The sequence below is a fragment of the Siphateles boraxobius genome, unplaced genomic scaffold (assembly GCF_051911475.1).
Source record: "Siphateles boraxobius isolate OS27281-9 unplaced genomic scaffold, OSU_SipBor_1 143, whole genome shotgun sequence".
NCBI lineage: Eukaryota > Metazoa > Chordata > Actinopteri > Cypriniformes > Leuciscidae > Siphateles > Siphateles boraxobius.
This window is the reverse complement of record NW_027508748.1, coordinates 148,777-150,605: the sequence shown is the minus strand read 5'-3', so window position 1 is coordinate 150,605 and position 1,829 is coordinate 148,777. Positions and strand designations below refer to the sequence as shown.

General features: G+C 40.6%; 1 long non-coding RNA gene across 1 annotated transcript; it reads left to right on the top strand.

The window, feature by feature from the left end:
• Positions 1-841, top strand: LOC143738285 (uncharacterized). Its single transcript, XR_013203872.1, has 3 exons — positions 1-187; positions 271-376; positions 751-841. It is a non-coding gene; the product is annotated as an uncharacterized LOC143738285 (long non-coding RNA).
• Positions 842-1,829: the final 988 nt, after the last annotated feature.

The following is a 1,829-nucleotide window of genomic DNA, read 5'->3' as shown; positions in this document are numbered from 1 at the left end:
CAAAGACAAAGAGTTGAGGAGACAGTGGGAAGTAGCTATACGAAGGCAAGGTTTTTCCGCTAGCGATTTATCTGTGCTATGCAGTGATCACTTCAAGTCGGATCACTTTGACAGGACAGGTCAGACTGTCAGGATTAGGGATGGAGCTAAACCATCAGTCTTCAGTTTCCCGACTCATCTACAAAGAGTACGTTTTTCATCACTAGATTATAAGGATTTAATCGCTTGCCATTAAATGGTTATTTGTTTATATTTTTATTTCCTTTTTAGCCCGTTGCAACCAGGACTACACAAGCCTCAAGGAAAGCTGAGGAAAAGCCTGTTAGTGGACTGTTCTCAGCATTTCCAAGAGACTGATCCTCCTCTGGCTAATGCTGTGAGTGTTAGTTCTAGTTAAACCCAGAAGAGCTGTGAGCATTATGGCCCTGTTCATATTCAAACCTCCCTGTCTCTCACCGAAAATGACATTTTGATGAAAACGAATAACAGACAGTCACATCAGGTATATAACAAAATAACAAGTTTGGGTGAATTATAAAACAATACATGCATATAACAGTACACTATGTATACCTGTTACATATGTATGTGTGTATGTACGTCTGTGTTTGTGTGTGTCAGTCAGGTAAGCATGTTGAAGAATGCAAGCCAGCAAGTATAACATTGTACTAGCTATTCAATAACCAGCTGAGAATGTGTGTCAGGTGATATAAACATTACTCAAAACATGTTCATCCTTCTTTCTAATAGGACCACACCTATGCATTGCCTGCATCTCCCACTGGTTTAAAGGCCAGACTCTGTGAAGCCTTGGCTATAGAGTGGAGAGTCTGGAGCGAGAGAAGAGGAATGTGAACGACCGAGAACGGAGGGCAAAAAGCACTGTGCATGATCTTCTGGAAGATCTGAAGGGGAAGAACCTCATAAATGAAGACTTGAAAGAGAGGCTCAATTTCTACTGTGGTAAAAAAACAAAAAACGTGATGCATATCTTATGTGTACACTTTCCCATTGTTATTATTATTATTATTATTTCCATTATTATTGCAAGAACACTTATTAGTTAGTCTATAAAAACTGAATTTCAGATCTCCCGATAGACCTCTTGTCAAAACAGTACACGCGTACACAAAAGAGCAGAGGGAGTTTGCCCTCACTCTTCACTTACATGGCCCAAAAGCCTATAACTATTTGAGAAAGTCTCTCCATCTCCAGCTCCCACATCCACATACATTACAGAGGTATTCTTATTTGATTGCACAATCGATTTTGTGCACAAAGATTTCACATTGATTTTGATTGCACAAAATGGTTTAATACGTTAATTAACTACTTTTCATTTTACAAAGGTGGACGAGTTCTTTAGATTCCAAACCTGGCCTCAACATGATGATGTTGGACATGTCGAAAAGACGACAAGAGGAAGACCCAGCTAAATATGGATGTGTGACTCTCATGCTGGATGCCAAGGCTATCAAAAAACATGTTCAGTACAATCCTCATACACAGAAAATGTCTGGATTTGTGGATATGGGGGATGGTATGAATGAAACTGATGTTGCCACCAAAGCTCTTGTTTTTATGGTGGTTGGCCTACTACCTGACCAACTCTCTGTCACCAGTTACACAGAAGGTCTTAATTGTGCATGCCTTGGAGGAACTGCTCGAGCGTGAAATAAGAGTGGTGTGTGTCACAATGGATGGACATGCCTCTAACATTAGCATGTGCACCCAACTTGGGTGCCAGTTAAAGGTGCCCTTAAATACCTTTTTCGCACATCCAGTGACTGGTGAGAAGGTGTTTGTGATGATGGATGCTTGCCACATGT